We start from the raw sequence: 17,578 nt of genomic DNA, 5'->3' as shown, positions 1-17,578 counted from the left end.
GTCAGGACTCCCATTTCCAGGTCAACAGGTAACTTACCAGGTCTTGCCCTCATTAGGTAAGCCGGGGTACAGTTGGTGGAACCTACCGGGATGTGGTTGTATAGGTCCACCAGATCGGGCAACTTTTCAGGCCACAGACTGCGTTCTTCCAGGGGCAACGTTTTTAGAAGATCCATTACCACCTGGTTCATTTTTTCACAAAGTCCATTAGTCTGCGGATGGTAGGGTGTCGTCCTTATCTTCCGGCAGCCATACAGATTGCAGAATTCCTGGAAGACCTCCGCTTCAAAGGCAGGTCCCTGGTCCGTCAGCACTTGGTCCGGGTACCCGTGTGGACGGCAAAAGTGCTGCTGGAAGGCTCTAGCTGCTGTTTGAGCCGTTAAGTCCTTGACGGGGACGACAACCAGAAACCGGGAGTAATGATCCACGATGGTTAACGCGTAGACGTAGCCACTTCTGCTTGGGGTCAGTTTTACATGATCCAAGGCTACCAGTTCCAACGGTTGCCGGGTGACGATGGACTGCAGGGGAGTCTTCTGGCTGGCGCGGTCCTTCCTTCTCAGGTTGCACGGGCCACAGTCTCTGCACCACTTCTCAATGGTTCCCCTCATGCCTACCCAGTGGAATCGCTCGCGCAGCAGGAACTCCAGCTTCTTCCACCCGAAGTGTCCAGCTCCGTCGTGGTATGCCTCCATCACCATGGCTGCGTCTCTTCGTGGCACCACTACTTGCCAGAGTAATTCATGCGTCCGGGAGTTAACCATTCTGCGGCACAACTTCCCTTTGTAAAGGAACAGTCGACTCTTCTCTGCCCATAGTTGTTTGGCTTCCTCCGGAGCGTCTGGTTCAAGGCGAGCCTCCGGCCGAGTCAGCATCTCCTTCACCAGTCGGACGGCAGGGTCGCTGTCTTGCGTTTCCGCCCAGTTGTAGTGAGGTAAGGGGTTCAACGTAGCAGCCTGCTTACTCCTTACCCGGTGGGAATACTGGATAGTCCCATGACGGTGGAACGCAGGGAGTTCAATCTCTTCCAGTCCCTCCGGATCTTCTCCTTCGTCCGGCAGGTTGGGCATCCTGGACAGGGCGTCCGCGTTAGTATTGGAGCGCCCTGCCCGGTATTTGATTATGAACTCGTAGTTGGACAGATGGGCCATCCACCTCTGCTCCAGGGCACCGAGTCTTGCCGTGTCCAGGTGTGTCAACGGGTTGTTATCCGTGTACACGGTGAACCGGGAAGAAGCAAGGTAATGCTTAAAGCGCTCAGTGACTGCCCATACCACGGCCAGAAACTCTAGCTTGAATGAGCTATAATTCTCGGGGTTCCTTTCAGTGGGTCGCCGTTTTCGGCTGGCGTAGGCGATTACTCGTTCTTTCCCCTGCTGGATCTGGGACAGTACGGCTCCTAGCCCGATGTTACTGGCGTCGGTGTAGAGGATGAAGGGCTGGCTATAATCCGGGTACGCCAAGATTTCATCCCCCGTGAGGGCCATCTTCAGCTGGCGGAAGGACTCTTCCTCTAGCTCTTCCCATTTGAAGGGCGGCTTCTGGTTCTTGGCCTTCCGGGACTGGCCTATCAGGAGGTCCTGCATAGGCGCTGCCTTTTTGGTGAAACCGGGAATAAACCTTCGGTAGTAGCCTACCAACCCGAGGAACTGCCGCACTTCTTTTACGCTGGAGGGGCTTGACCATCCCTTAATTGCGGTGATCTTATCGGGGTCGGGAGCCACTCCGTCAGCGCTCACCACGTGTCCCAGGTACTGCACCTTTGGTTTCAGGAGGTGACACTTGGAGGGTTTCACCTTTAGGCCGTAACTCGCCAGAGCTTCGAACACCTCCGCCAGGTGTTTCAGGTGGTCCTCATAAGTTTTGGAGTATACAATGACATCGTCCAGGTACAACAGGACCGTCTCGAAGTTTCTGTGGCCCAGACAGCACTCCATTAATCGTTGGAAGGTTCCTGGGGCGTTGCAGAGTCCGAACGGCATGCAGGTGAACTCGCTAAGTCCCATCGGGGTGGTGAATGCGGTCTTCTCCCGGTCCGCCTCTGCTACAGGAACCTGCCAGTACCCGCTAGTGAGATCCAAGGTAGAGAAGAAGTTAGCAGACCTTAAAGCAGCCAATGACTCCTCTATCCTTGGTAAGGGGTACGCATCCTTGTGTGTGATACGGTTGATTTTCCGGTAATCTACACACATCCTCATGGTGTTGTCTTTCTTTTTGACTAAAACTAGCGGGGCTGCCCAGGGGCTACAGCTATCCCGGATTACCCCAGCCTCCTTCATGTCTCTAAGCATCCCCTTGGCGTGTTGGTAATGTGCAGGGGGTACGGGTCGATACCTCTCTTTTATGGGAGGATGATCTCCCGTGGGGATGCGGTGTTCTACCCCCTTGACTCGCCCGAAGTCTAACGGGTGTTTACTAAACACTCTCTCATACTCTTGAACCACCCGGTAGACTCCCTGTTTCTGGTGGGAGGGAGTGGAGTCAGTTCCCAAGTGTAGTTGCTGACACCAATCCTCCATTACTTTCTTAGAGCCGTTACCTTCCTCCGGGTGAGATGGAGGCAAGGGTTCCACAGACTGTATAGAGTTTTGGTTGATGGTATATAATTTTGCTAGCGTGGCATACCGGGGCAGGTACACTTCCCTCTCCCCGATATTGATTATGCGAACGGGCACCCTCCCATGGCGTACATTGACCACCCCCCGTGCTGTCAAAATGGTGGGCCTACTGTCTGAGTAAACTGGTTCTACCATTGCCTGGTAATCTCTACCTCTCAGACCAATAGCTGCCCGGCACCAAATCATCATTTCACTTTTTGGGGGCATGGCAATAGGGAAAGGGTCACACATTCTTACGCTACCAATCTCACCGCCGGAGAGTTCCACCTGTTGCCGTCGCATCAGTGCCCGGATCTCTTTCTGGAGCACTCGCTGCTCGCCGGAGCTGGCGTTCTTGGCAACCTGCTGTAGAAGGAAAATCACTTCTGCAAGACAATTCTCAATTACATTAGTTCCTAGAGTTATTTTTGGGTGGCTCTCATGTTTGTCAATGTCTACAATGATCAGTCCCTGTGCTGCCAGTTCGACTCTACCGATTTTGATGGTCACCTCTTTAAATCCGATTTGTGGCACGGGCTGGCCATTGCTGGCGATGATACTCAAGTCGTCGTCAGGGTAGCGGGTAATATCCGAGTCATTCCAGTACTGCTTAAAGAGCACGTACGGGATGGTGGTGACCTGTGACCCGGTGTCCAGTAGGGCACTCATGGGAATGCCATCCAGTACCACAGGCAAGACTGGACGTCCTCCCACATATCTGTCGCGCCAGTTCGATGGGCCTGGTGATCTTTTTCCTGGGGGTTGGCCCTCTACCCCAGGTTGTGCCCGTTTAAAGAACAGTACCTTTCCATATGTCCGGGTTGATTGCAGCGGCGGCAGATGGGTCGTCCGTCCTCGCTGTATCGGTCACTGGGTCTTCCTCTGGCCGGTGGGGTCCTCCTTGGTCGACGCCACGGGATGTCCTCCGGTCCGGATGCCAACTGGATCTTCCCTGGGGTGGAAACCTGTAAAGACTGCACAGTTCGGGTTAGCGCAGCAACGCTCTTAGCTAGTTCTTGGACCTGATGGCGTAGGTCTGGAGCCGGGTCATTGTCCAAAGCCTGCGCATCAGCTCCCACAGGCCCTGCCGACAAGGGCGCCGCCTCCTGGTGGTAAGTGATAGCTGGGCGCCTGTGGGTCACAACGCCACCCGGTGCCGGTTCTCGGAGCACCCGGATGGCTCTGTCCTTGAACTGTGCAAAGTCTAGATGGGGATCCTGTAAGGCCATTGCCCGCAACTGGGTTCGGTGGGCATTGCAATATAAACCCTCTATAAATTGTTCAGTCAACAGCCTGTCCTCGTTTCCCACCCCATCAGGGTCGGTCTGCTTTATGGCCCTCAGGGCCTCTTGTAGGTTTAGTGCATAGTCCCTTATACTCTCATGCGCTCGCTGCTTGCACCCGTAGAATCTAAGCTTAATCTCAGCTGAGGTGCGGGTATCAAAGGTGTCCTTCAGCCGGGTTAGTATCCCTGCGACAGTCTTCCTCCCAGGTGGCCAGGATTTTACTTCCCTTTTGGCTGCCCCAGTTAGTTGGGCCACCAGGATGCTCACTTTTTGCTCTTCTGTGAGGGGGTACACCTGGAAGAGGCTATCCAGCTTTTCTCTAAAGTCATGCAGGGTATGTGACTCCCCTGAGTACTGGGGTAGCCAAGCTGCTCCCGGGATATAGGGCATGGTGAAGGGCATAACTGCAGCAGCGGTGGCGCTGGCGGGGGTTGAGGCAGTGAAGCTCTCCTCCGTATCCGACATCTTCCTCCCCCCTAGTGGACCGTGGCCTACCTTGCGATGATCCTGTTCCGTAGGCCGCGGCTCCGCAGTGGATCGTCAGGGTTGAGGACCTTCCGTCGCGCTCCGGTGACGTCGGCGTCTGCTGGGCTCCTTCCAGGACCTTACGCAACGTCCGGACGTGAGGCGGGGCTTCAGTTCTCGCGCGCTTTCGGAGTCCACGCCCCTCTTCTTCCCGCGCGGCGTCCCCAAGATGGCGTCCAATGGCGGGAAAACTCCACGGATGGCGGGAAGAAGGTCGAAGACGGCGCCGGATGGCGGGAAAACTTCGCGGATGGCGGGAAGAAGGTAGAACATAGCGCCGAATGGCGGGAAACCTCCACGGATAGCGGGAATCTTCACCACTGGTAAGTTTGAACAGTCTTTGCTTTTCAGGCACGCAGTACCCGGTGGTTGCGGGCACGAGATCCTGCCGACTACGCCAAAGTTGACGCGCCCCTGGGCCTGTGTCGCGCTGCGTTGCGCACGCGGGAGCTTACCCGGAGCCGGATCTCTTGAGGGTTGTAGTCTCGTGGCGGCGACCCGGTCCGTGCCCAGGGAGTCCAACTGAGCGGCGATGTACTAGCAGTAGATGGTTGGTGACTACGCCACCCGTTGAATGCAGCTATGGAGCTGCCGCTGCAGGGCAGACCGCTGAGGCCGGTGGAAGGATGGTGCAGCGTGGATGGTATAACCCCCAACGGGAGGGGTATGGCCTCAGGGCAGCCGACGTGGGTGATGGGGGTAGCAGGAACCACTCAGAGACGGTGCGGTGTAGTTCAGGGTCTTTACTGGTGACAAAGATAGACCCTCCCGGAGTACTTGCTAGTGATAGGGGCCTGGTCAGTCCTTGAGCAGATGGGATTTCCCCTGGCCAGGCGGAGTTGTAGGCCTTCCCAACTAACTGTACTCTTCTGGCTACCTTGCTAGAGGCGGGAATAAGTAGCCCACGTCCCTGAGTGTACCGTGTGGTGCTCACCCGTATGGCCGGTGACTCGGGGCCTTCTAATGGCTCCCGCTCCACGATGGCGGTGCTGGTCCCACGCGTGCGACCGTGCCTTCGGGCTTCTGGGCCAGAGGACCTGAAATCCTCTGCCGGACGGTTTCTGCTGCTGGGTAGGAGTTAGTCCCCACAGCCTCGGACTCCGGGTCCGGTTAGAAATCTTCTCAGTCAGGGCGAGCTCTGCAGCTGCCAAGCCCCTGACTCCTTGTAACACTGCTCCCCACAGAGCTCCTGATGTTTCTTGCTATGCTGCTTCTCTTCTCTACTCTTGTTCTGTCTTCTTTCTCTCTCACTCTGCCTCAGCCCCGGGTTTATATAGGGGAAGTCCTTCCCCTCCCAAGACTGGGCAGGAGGTGTGGCATGCACAGGATCCCTGACCAAAGGACCTCCCACCTGCTCTCAGACGTAATATCTCTATCACTGTGGCAACCAGACCCCTGGGGTGTCACACAAGCACCACACCTCAAATCAACTCCAGGCCTTTTATCTGCTTGAGAATGACATAACAAAGGGATTGACCACACCTGTCCATGAAATAGCCTTGGAGGCAATTGTCCAATTACTTTTGGTCCCTTTAAAAACAGGGTGGCACGTGTTAAGGAGCTGAAACTCCTAAACCCTTCATCCAATTTTAATGTGGATACCATCAAATGAAAGCTGAAAGTCTGAACTTCAACTGCATCTGAATTGTTTTGTTTAAAATTCGTTGTGGTAATGTCTAGAACCAAAATTAGAAAAATGTTGTCTCTGTCCAAATATATAAGGACCTAACTGTACGTCATGGCGATCACCCGCGCACAGTGGGCTGTGCGCGAGTGATCGCAGCCGGGTGTCAGCTGATTCTGACAGCTGACACCCGGTACTCAGTGCCAGTTGTGATGCTCCTGGCACTTTAACGCGCTAAATGCTGCGATAGCAGCATTTAGCATGAAGGCAGAGGGGCTGGTAGAGGGAAGAAAACCCCTCTGTCCTTGGATCAGAGACCCTGCGACGTCATTGCGGGGCCCGTTCGTTGCCATTGTGACATTCGGGTCACCAGAGCTATAGCAAAGTTGATAGATCATGCGCAGTGCATGATCTAACAAGTTTGCCTGTCAGTGCAGGGCTGATAGCATAGCATAGGAATGCTGCTGCATCTCTATGCTATACAAGCGATCAGCCTGCAAAAAATAAAAGTCCCATAGTGGGACAAAGTGAAAAAGTAAAAAAAAGTGAAAAAAAAAAATGAAAACAAATTTGTAAAAATATGAAAAAAAAAAAAAATCACAAGATAATTAAATATATATTGTACCCATAAATAAATATTTTTATGGAAAAACAAAACAAAAACAAAAAAAGTACACATATTTAGTATCACTGCATCCGGAATGACCTCACCTATAAAACTGTCCCACTAGTTAACCCCTTCAGTGAACACCGTAAAAAAGTGAATAAAATCTAGGCAAAAAACGATGATTTATCGTGATACCGCCAAACAAAAAGTGGAATGAAACACGATCAAAAAGACGAATGTAATTAAAAATGGTATCGCTGAAAACGTCAGCTTTTCTTGCAAAAAACAAGCCGCCATACAACTCCATCAGCGGAAAAATAAAAAAAGTTATACCTCAGAATAAAGCAATGCAAAAATAATTATTTTTTCTATAAAAGTTTTTATTTGGTAAAAGCACCAAAACATAAAAAAAAATATATAAAATTGTGTTATCGCTGTAATCGTACTGACCCAAAGAATAAAGCTGCCTTATAAATTTTACCACACGCAGAGCGGCATAAAAAAAACCCCAAAAACACAATTCTTGAATTGCTGTTTTTTGTTCATTCTGCCTCCCAAAAATCAGAATAGAAAGCGATCAAAAAATGTCACGTGCCTGAATATGGTACCAATATAAACGTCAACAAGTTCAGCAAAAAACAAGCTCTCAAATGACTGTCGGCCGAAATATGGAAAAATTATAGTTCTAAAAATATGGCTATGCAAAAACTAGTTTTTGCAATAAAAAGCGTTTTTTTTTTTAAATTATTTAACAGCTGCCAAACAGAAAAACCCGATATAAATCTAGTATCGCTGTAATCGCACCAACTCAAAGAATAAAGTCATCTAATCACTTATACTGCACAAGGAATGGCGTAAAAAATAAATAAAACCAATTCTTCACCTGCTGTTGATTTGTTCATTCTGCCTCCCAAAGATTGCAGCAAGGCTCGGCTCACATTTATTCTGCGATCTGCACTTACACCGGGGTTTCCATGTAAATCTCTTAAAAATATGTGATTCAGAAGAAACCCCCGGTGGAAGATTCCCTGTAATAAAGGCAGATGGAGGCACTGTGGATGTTGTCGGACCTGTGATCTGGCGGTGTCAGCCTTTTTATTAGGCATGCATAAAAATGTCATTGGCCACAGTTTTCTGCACTTCTGAAAAGAAGCCAGACATAGTCCAGAGTAACTCTGCTGCCTCATTATAGCGAATGAATCCCTTGGGTTTTCATTTGGAGATTTAGATGGAAACTCTGATAAATGTGATCCAAAGTGTTATGTAAAATATTCCTAACAAAAGCTTCAAATCCACAAAAAAAGCAAGTCCCCACTCAGGTCCGCCATCTGTTATCGGACATATCGGGGGCTTCCACGTTACTAGTACAATGGCTCTGGAAAAGCGCTACGGCTCCTCGCCCCCCAAAATAAATCCAGGAAATTCTGCATTCCCAAATCCAAATGCCCCCTCCCTTCTGAGCCTCAGTGTGCCTAAACCACATTTAGCGTCCACATGTTTGGCATTTCTGTAGCGATGACAGCCCGTCTAATTTACAGGTACCTGTCTCTAGAAGCATGAGCTGGCCACAACATACTGGTCACTACAACGGCAGTAAACACCCATGGAGTCAAAATAGTCACTACACCTGTAGATAAATTCCCAAAGGGGAATAATCTGTAGCCCATATATTGTGACCAAGGAGTCTGCTAAAGACGTAGTCTGCAGTGCATTGCCTTAAGTGTGTATTGCTTAAGTGTGTGATCTGAATTATCCCTGAATTGAACCTGAAAAGGAACTGAAGGTAACTGGATACTTGGACACTGTAAACAATGTTTGTCTTTGTTTTCACTCTCTTCTATAATCCTTCACTTTTTACAACGACCCCTAATCCCTACACCCAGCAACAAATTCTTCGTATCTCCCTCCATCCTCCCCATTCATCTTACCTCCTCATATCTGTTCTTCAACATTCAATCCTGTCTCTAAGCACAGACAGCCACCTCATGGTCTCTCCTGCTCCCACCTAACACTTTCTCTTCTCACTGCTGGTGACATCTCCCCTAATCCTGGCCCTCCTCACCACATCCCCACAGTCACTTCCACCTCCTATCCACGATCCATCACAGACTCTCACAACCCTTCTAACCTCATACACATCCGCCCTGCCCCCCCCTTCCCCAGCCCCACTAACGAGAGCTCTATGGAATGCTCGCTCTGTTTATAACAAACTTTCCTACATCCATGATCTTTTCACCAATAACAAACTTTCCTTCCTTGGCATCACTGAAGCCTGGCTCACCCCCCCTGACACAGTCTCTCCAGCTGCACTTTCATACGGTGGATTCCACCTTTCCCACCCCCCCACCCCCCGCCCAAATGGCAAGCATGGTGGAGGAGTAGGTTTTCTCCTGTCAGACAACTGTTCCTTCACCCAAATCCCACTGCCACCCTCCGTTACTCTCCCCTCTTTTGAGGTGCCCTGTGTGCGCATCTACTCCCCCTCCAAGTGGCCATCATCTACCATCCCCCTGAACCTGCCACCACCTTCTTAGACCATTTCACCACCTGGCTACTTCACTTCCTTTCCGCTGACATCCCCATTGACACTTCTCTCTCAGCTGCCTCTAGGCTTCTATCTCTCACTTCCTCCTTCGGCCTTGCTCAATGGTCTTCTACCCCCACTCACAAAGATGGCCACACACTGGACCTCATCTTCACCCGCCTCTGTTCCCTATCTAACCCAATTCACCTCTCCCACTATCTGACCACAACCTACTTACATTCTCTACCCTCTCCTCTCCAGGGCAACAATCCCCACTCCACAAACTTGCATACCCTCGCAGAAATCTTAAACACTTTGACCTACACTCACTCTCTGAATCCCTCCTCCCTCTTACAGACATCAGTTCCTTACATGACGCAGATGTTGCTGTCGCTCTATATAACACCACAACAGCTGCAGCTCTCAATTCGGTCGCCCCCCTCACACATACCAAAGCTCGCACAATCAACAGGCAACCTTGGCATACCAGACTAACCGAAGAGCTGCGACGCGCCTGCAGGGTTGCTGAGAGTAGATGGAAAAGGTCACACACAGATCTACCCCTCTGGACCCGATATCGCCTCCCTACTAACCAAAATCCCACAATGTCTGTCAGCTATCTCCTCCTTCTTCTCTGATAGATTTCTAAAACTTAACATGGATAAAACAGAATTCATTGTCTTTCCACCATCTCATTCATCCACCCCACCTGACCTATCTATCAACGTCAATGGCTCTCTACTCTCCCCACTCCCTCAAGCTTGCTACCTTCGGGTAACCCTGGACTCTGATCTCTCCTTCAAACCACATATCCAAGCCCTTTCTACTTCCTGCCGACTCCAACTCAAAAATATCTCCCGGATCCGAACATTCCTTAACTACGAATCTGCAAAAACAATAGTGCACACCCTCATCATCTCCCGCTTCGACTATTGCATCCTCCTGCTCTGTAGCCTCCCCTCCAACACTCTCGCACCCCTCCAATCTATCCTAAACTCTGCTGCCCGACTAATCCACTTGTCCCCATGCTATTCCCCGGCCTCTCCCCTCTGTCAATCCCTTCACTGGCTCCCCATTGCCCAGAGAATCCAGTTCAAAACCCTAACCCTGGCATACAAAGCCATCCACAACCTGTCTCCTCCTTATATCTCAGACCTAGTCTCCCGGTACATACCTGCACGCAACCTCCGATCCTCACAAGAGCTCCTTCTCTACTCCCCTCTTATCTCCTCTTCCCACAATCGCATACAAGATTTCTCCCGTGCATCCCCCCTACTCTGGAACTCTCTACCCCAACACATCAGACTCTTGCCTACCATGGAAACCTTCAAAAGGAACCTGAAGACTCACCTCTTCCGACAAGCCTACTACCTGCAGTAACCATTGCTCCACCATACTGCTGCACGACCAGCTCTACTCTCACCTACTGTATCCTCACCTATTCCTTGTAGATTGAGCCCTCGTGGACAGCGTCCTCGCTCCTCCTGTATCAGTCGTCGTCACGTTTTGTTAAAGATCTTTGTAAGGGTATGTGCACACGATGCAGAAATGCTCAGGATTTTTTCCTGAGCGTTTCTGCATCTCTCTGGCAGGAAAAACGCATGCGGATTGTACATGCGGTTTCCTGCCAGGGACATGCGGAAATGAAGCGGTCTTCACTTTCATTTCCGCATGCGGGTTGACAAGCGCTTCCCAAGCGATTTTAGCATCACTTGGAAAGTGCTTGTCAACTTCACACTATATAAATCCATGCAACCGGCATGGATTTATATAGTGTGTGATGTCAAAAAATAAAAAATAAATCTATACGTTACCCTCTGATGGCCCCCGGTGTCCTGCTTCGCTCGGTCCCGGCTGCCGGCAGTGAAGACTGTAGGACCTTCCGACGTCAGCGTCACGTGACCCGTCACATGACTCTGACGTCAGCGAAGGTCCTTCATTCAACCGCGAAGTGCGCGGGAAGCCGGCAGGACGCAGCGCGGGCCGTCAGAAGGTGAGAATATATATATTTTTTATTTTATTCTTTTTTTTTTTAATGGTACCTGGGTCTGGATGAGAGTCCTCTCATCCACACCCGGGTACCATCCGCACATTAGACCGCATGAAAAGCGCATCAACATATACAGTGATGCGGATTCCATGCGGTCTAATGCAAGTCAATGGCGGCAAAAGAGCAGCGTTTCCGCAAAATTAATTGACATGCTGCGGATTTTTGACCGCAGCGTTTACGCTGCGGAAAAATCCGCATCATGGGCACAGCACATGCGGATTTCCATTGGGGAACATTGCTGCCCTTCTACCATGCGTTTTTCATGCGTTTCCGCGGCGTTTACGCAACTGCAAAAACGCCGCGGAAACGCATGAAAAACGCATCGTGTGAACTCAGCCTAATAGTTCATGTATGTATACCCCTTTTTCACATGTAAAGCTCCATGGAATAAATGGCGCTATAATAATAATAATTTCTAAAATGTGGTCACTTCAGGGGGATTCTAGCTCTGTAGATGGAGTCCCCATACTATTCTAGTAAAACCTGCGCTCCAGGAGGCAAATCGCGCTCCGTCCCTCCCGCGTCTCGCCATATGGCTAAGCAGTACTGTACAGCTACATATGGGGTCTTTCTACATTCAGCAGAAATTGTGGACAAATTTTGGTGCCATTTTTTCCCATTTCCCAGTATAAAAATGTAAAATCTGGGGCTAAAACAAACTTTTGGGGGTAAAAATGTAATTATTTTTTCTTCACTGCCCAATGGTATCAAATTCTGTGACACACTTGTGGTGTCAATATGATCACTGCACCTCTAGATGAATTCATTAAGAGGTGTAGTTTGTAAAATAGAGTATTTTATGGGGTGTCTGCTGTTCTGGCACCTCAGTGGCTTTGCCAATGTGATATGACACCCTCAATCCAGTCCAGCAAAATCCGAATTCCAATATGGTGCTTCTTCGCTTCTGAGCTTTGCAATGTGCATCAAAAGTAGTTTTCAACCACATGTGGGGTATTGGTATTCACAGGAAAAATTGCACAACTAATTTTGGGGTCCATTTTCTCCTGTTACTCCTTTGAAAAACATTTTTGTGGGAAAAATGTGAAAATTTTATTTTTACGACTCCATGTTATAAACTTCTGTAAAGCACCTGAGCATTCAAGGTTCTCACCACACATTTAGATAAGTTCCCTGAGGGTTCTAGTTTCCAAAATGGTGTCACTTCTGGGTGTGGGGGGGTTTCCACTGTTTAGGCACATCAGGGGCTCTCCAAATGCAACACGGCGCCCGCTAACTATTCCAGCAAATTTTGCATTCAAAAAGTCAAATGGCGCTCCTTCCCTTCTGAGCCATGCAGTGCACCCAAACAGTGGTTTTCCCCCACACATGGGGTATCTGCGTTCTCAGGAAAAATTGCACAACAAAGTTTGGGGTCCATTTTTTCCTGTTACCCTTGCAAAAATAAAAAAAAATGGGTCTAAAGTAAAATTGTTGTGATAAAAAGTTAAATGTTCTTTGTTTTCTTCCACATTCCCAAAATTTCTGTGCAGCACCTGAAGGGTTAATAAACTTCTTGAATGTGGTTTTGAGCACCTTGAGGGGTGCAACTTTTAGAATGGTGTCGCTTTTGGGTATTTTCTGACATAAAAGCCCCTTTATAGTCACTTCAAATGTGATGTGGTCCTTAAAAGGAGATTTTTGTGTACTCACCGTAAAATCTCTTTCTCTTAGCCTCTAATTGGGGGACACAGGACCTTGGATGTTATGCTGCGGTCCAGTAGGAGGCGACACTATGCTTATCTGAAAAAGATTAAGCGTGGCTCCTCCTCTGCAGTATACACCCCCGGACGGCATCAGCCTACTCCAGTTTTGTGCAAAAGCAGTAGGAGGAACGTAACAGATAACATAACCTTGCCTTATAAGAAGGCAACTATGTAAGAACTCAAAGGAAAACCAATATGAGAACTCAACAGCCCGGAACAGGCAAAGGGTGGGTGCTGTGTCCCCCAATTAGAGGCTAAGAGAAAGAGATTTTACGGTGAGTACGCAAAAATCTCCTTTACTCTGTCGCCTCATTGGGTGACACAGGACCTTGGGATGTCCCAATGCAGTCCCTGGGTGGGAAGCAATGGACGAATATTGTGTAGATGGGTCCCTACAATTGGGGCACCGCCGCCTGCAGAACACGTCTGCCCAGGCTCGCATCTGCTGAGGACTGGGTATGAACGTTGTAGTGTTTTGTAAACGTGTGTAGGCTAGTCCAGGTGGCTGCCTTACACACTTGTTGTGCCGAAGCCTGGTGCCGAAGGGCCCAGGAGGCCCCTACCGCACGTGTAGAATGTGCCGTAATACCTGCTGGAATAGGCGAATTTTTGAGGCAGTAGGCCTCTTGTATGGTGGATTTGATCCACCTGGCAAGGGTAGCTTTGGAAGCTGGTAGACCCTTGCGGCCGCCTTCCAGAAGAAGGAAAAGAGAATCAGACTTCCGGAAGGGCGTAGTCCTAGACACATAGATACGCAGTGCCCTGACAAGGTCAAGCGTATGCAAAGCCTTTACCACTCTATGAACCGGAACCGGACAGAGGGATGGTAGTGAAATTTCTTCATTGAGATGAAAGCTGGATACAACCTTCGGAAGGAAGGATGGAACCGTACGAAGGACTACCTTGTCCTGGAAAAAAATCAGGAAAGGCTGTCTGCAGGAGAGTGCCGTGAGTTCAGACACCCTGCGTAGCGAGGTGATTGCCACTAGGAAAACCACTTTCTGGGATAGAAGACGGAGTGGGACTTCCCTAAGGGGTTCAAAGGGTGTTTCCTGTAATGCTGTCAGCACCAGGTTGAGGTCCCATGCTTCTAGAGGTCGTCTGTAGGGGGGAACCAATTGGGAAACCCCCTGGAGAAATGTTCTTACTTGCGGTTTATGAGCAATGCATTTTTGAAAAAGTACTGAAAGAGCTGACACCTGGCTCTTAAGGGAGGCCAGGGATAGTCTGGCTTCCAGACCCGATTGGAGAAAACAGAGTACCCTGGGTAGGGAATAAGGGAGTGGGGTCTGGTTACGAGATTCGCACCAGGTAAAGAAAGTTTTCCAGGTACGGTAGTAAATCTTGGCAGAGGTTTGTTTTCGTGCTCTGATCATGGTTTTAATGACGTCTGGCGAAAAACCTGCCTGGGTTAGAACCCAGGTCTCAATGGCCACGCCGTCAAATTGAGGGCCTCTAAGTTCTGGTGGTAGAACGGGCCTTGTGACAGAAGATCCGGGCGGGCGGGAAAACGCCAGGGAACGTCTGCTGTGAGTCGTACGATGTCGGCGTACCATGTACGCCTGGGCCAGTCCGGTGCGATTAGGATGGTTGGAACTCCCTCCTGTTTGATCTTTCTCACCACTCTGGAAATCAGGGGGAGAGGTGGAAAAATGTACAGGAGCTGGAAGTGGGTCCAGTCCAGAACCAGGGCGTCCGCCGCTAGAGCTCTCGGGTCGCGTGTTCTGGCCATGAAGTTGGAGACTTTGGCATTGAGGTGAGACGCCATTAGGTCCACGTCCGGAGTGCCCCAACGATGGCAGATCTGTTGGAAGATTTCGGGATGGAGAGCCCACTCTCCCGAGTCTATTCCTTGTCGGCTGAGAAAGTCTGCTTCCTAGTTGTCTACACCCGGAATGTGGACCGCAGAGATAATGGAGCTCGTTTTCTCCGCCCAGTGAAGGATGCGTGTCACCTCTCGCATCGCTCTGGCACTGCGGGTTCCCCCTTGGTGATTGACATATGCCACGGCTGTGGCATTGTCCGATTGTACTCTGATGTGAGAGGCTGCCAGTAAGTGATGGAAGGCTCTCAAAGCCAGGAGGATGGCACGAATCTCCAGGATGTTGATGGGCAAGGTTGCTTCCGCTGGGGACCACTTGCCCTGTGCTCTGTGGTGTAGGTGTACTGCACCCCAACCTGTCAGGCTTGCGTCGGTGGTCAGGACCTTCCATTGACCTGGGAGAAAAGATTTCCCTTTTGTTAGAGAGGTCCGGTTGAGCCACCAGTGAAGGGACTTCCTGGTTGAGGACGTCAGCTGGAACTTCCTGTCGAGAGAAGAAGGGTTCCTGTCCCATGATTTGAGAATGTCTAGTTGGAGAGCTCTGAGGTGAAGCTGGGCAAATGGAACCGCTTCTATTGCCGCCACCATCCTGCCAAGGACTCTCATTGCAAACCGGAGAGATCGAGGGGGTTTGCTGAGAAGGGTGCGAACTCCTAGACGGAGTGGCAGTGCCTTGTCTTTGGGGAGAAGCACTAGGCCCTTGGAGGTATTGAATAGCATTTCCAGGAATGTCAGAGACTGGTTTGGGGTTGGTGATGACTTTTGTAGGTTGACTAACCAACCCAGGCGACTCAGGGTGTCGATTGTGATTGAGACACTGAGCTCGCAGTCCTTGAAGGTAGAAGCCTTGACGAGAAGATCGTCCAGGTATGGAAAGACTACTATGCCTCTGGAGTGTAGAACGTGCATGGTGGCTGCCATGACTTTGGTAAACACTCTGGGAGCCGTGGCGAGTCCGAACGGGAGAACCACGAACTGGTAGTGGTCCTGGTCGATTGCGAACCTGAGAAATCTCTGATGGGCAGGAGCAATCGGTATATGCAGGTATGCATCTTGTATGTCTATGGAGGCGAGATATTCTCCTTTTTCCATGGATGCAATGATTGACCGGAGGGACTCCATACGGAAGTGACGTACTCGTACATATTTGTTGAGTTGTTTTAGGTCTAGTATGGGGCGTACCCCTCCTCCTTTCTTGGGGACTACGAAAAGATTGGAGTAGAACCCCTGGAAGAGCTCGGCTGCGGGAACAGGTATTATGACTCGTGCTTGAAGAATCGATGAGACCGCTTGGTAGAAGGCGAGAGCTTTTACTGGCGATTTTGGGGGAACAGATATAAGGAGTCTGTTTGGTGGGTTGGAAGTGAACTCTATTTTGTATCCTGAAGATACTAGCTCCCTGACCCACTTGTCTTCTGTAATAGGTAGCCAGACTTGATGAAAGAGTAAAAGTCGGCCTCCTACAGGTGGAGTGTCTTCCTGAGTCCATGAGTCATGATGAGGAGAAATTCTTAAGATTTTCCTCCTTTTGATTTTGAGTGGCCTGCCTTTGACTGCCAGGATTTGTCTGACTTTTGTGTCGGCCTCGAGTCTTCCCTGCGTGTGAAGCGGCTGTTATTTTGTGGTGGCCGTGAAACGGACCAGCCGGAAGAGTTCCGAAAGGATCGGAAGCGAGCGTGGTTACGCTTGTTATAATTGCGCCTGGGTTTCAGTTGGGGAAGAGAGGTACTCTTTCCCCCTGTGGCATTGGATATCATCGTGTCCAAGCTTTCACTGAGAAGTCGACCGCTGAGGTATGGAAGGTGCGTGAGGGACTTCTTTGAAGCTGCGTCCGCTTTCCATTCACGCAACCAAAGGATACGCCGAATTGTGATGGCGTGTGAAATTGCGCCCGCTGCACCCTTTGCAGAATCCAGAGCTGCATGAAGCATGTAATCTGCCACAACTGCTATCTGAACTGCTTGGTCCGACAGTTCAGGGGCAGAAGCTTGGAGGCCAGTTTGTAGATTTTTTGCCCAAGCCAGTATGGCCTTGGCTGCCCAGACTGAAGCGAACGCGGGGGCTAGGGAGGCCCCTGTGGTTTCGCAAATTGAGCGAGCCATACTTTCTACCTGCCTGTCTGCTGCATCCCTAAGGGTTGAGCTATCTGGCAGTGAAAGAAGGGTCTGTGCTGCCAGTCTGGAGACTGGGGGGTCCACTGCTGGTGGGTCTGCCCATTCTTTGGTGGTTTCCTTTGGAAAGGGGTAACGGGCCTCCAGAAACTTGCGATTGTTAAGCTTCTTGTGAGGCTGTGAGAATTGTTTTGTGAGGATAGATTTAAATTCTGGATGATCCAAGAAAACCTTAGGTGGTTTCAGAGCTCCTTCTAATGAAATCTTATTTTGTGGTGCGTCCGGGATCGGATCAGAGATGTCCAGCACCCGATGTATGGACGAGATTATGTCCTCAACTAGCGCTGCATTGCTAGGTGGGATTGGAGTTAGGGATCCATCAGTTTCCTTGTCTGAGTCAGAATCGCAGACGCCTTCTGACTCCTGTGTATCACTAAGGTGTTTCCTAGGTGACCCAGAATGAGGGATTTCTCTGGACGGAGATTGGTGTGGAGAAATATCATGTCTGTCCCTGGTAGGGGACTGTGTAGATGACCTGTGATTACGGTATCTCTCCCTAGACAGGGATGACCGTGTGCTATGGGATGACGCAGATGAGCGTGACCTATGGGTGCGCTTGCGTCCTGACCTTGACATGGATGTGCCTGGGTCAGTATGTGACAGAGTCCGGCTTTCCCTTTGTTGGGTAGCATTCATAGTCGAGGTATGGCTTTGCAGAGCCTGAAGCAA

The sequence above is a fragment of the Phyllobates terribilis genome, unplaced genomic scaffold (assembly GCF_046119375.1).
Source record: "Phyllobates terribilis strain yellow unplaced genomic scaffold, ASM4611937v1 Scaffold_11__3_contigs__length_659146591, whole genome shotgun sequence".
Taxonomy (NCBI): Eukaryota; Metazoa; Chordata; class Amphibia; order Anura; family Dendrobatidae; genus Phyllobates; species Phyllobates terribilis.
This window is presented reverse-complemented; position numbering follows the sequence as displayed.